This window comes from Chrysochloris asiatica, unplaced genomic scaffold (assembly GCF_000296735.1).
Source record: "Chrysochloris asiatica unplaced genomic scaffold, ChrAsi1.0 scaffold00001, whole genome shotgun sequence".
NCBI lineage: Eukaryota > Metazoa > Chordata > Mammalia > Afrosoricida > Chrysochloridae > Chrysochloris > Chrysochloris asiatica.
In genome coordinates, this window is record NW_006408519.1 from 9,639,038 (window position 1) to 9,639,951 (window position 914).

Genomic DNA, 914 nt, shown 5'->3' on the forward strand with positions numbered 1-914 from the left:
TCCAGGCCCTCTGGATCTAGGTTCCCTCTTGAAAGCTTGTAAGCCAGTCACTTCTTGCCTTTGTAACCCCAGACACATTATCCTTTATCAGGCAATCAACAAATGAGAAAACATTATTGATCATCTAATTCATGGCAAGATTTATTTTCCAATTCAGTACTATTTACTAAGGATGAGTTTATTTTGCTTCTTTTAAAAGGTGAGTTTTCAGGAACCGTTCTTCATTTTAACTCAACTTTCCGGAATATTCTGAAGTTCTGCTGTGACACTGTAGGATAAGTACTGGACCGCTAACCACAGGTCAGCAGTTCAAATCTGCCAGCTGCTCCTTGGAAACCCTATACAGGGTTGCTATGAGTCAGAACTGACTCAACAGCCCTTAACAACAACAACCCAGAATATTCTAGGTTAAGGACACACTTAACTATTTAGGTTATTTCTAGAAGCTGAGAATAGGCTCTGGAAAGAGATTGTCTAGCTCTCAATACTTGTTCTACGGTACCTGATCACTGGATTTTTGCGATTCAGCTATGGCTGATGAAGTAAAACCAGAACAGACCCAAATTTGTAAAGCTTTGGTGAACTGGGACAATAACCACACAGGAAAAATTATGGGTCAATGGCCTGTTGGAAACCTAATCTCCCTCTTAGAACACAAGGGTAGCATGCGCATTGCATGACAACAAAATATCTAGATCTGTACAATTAGGAACAGCAGTGAGCGCTCTACAGTTCTGGAATCCGATTCCTGCATTGGACTCTGGAAAGGACTAACTATGCCTCTTCCAAGTCTCCCATTCCAGAGTTTAATCCCTGTATATTTTCTCATTCTGGTTGCTGTTCCCCTTCACCCAAGCTCTCAAAATTTGCATATATGTTCTGATCAGTCATGACTGGGCCAGTTTGAACCAGTT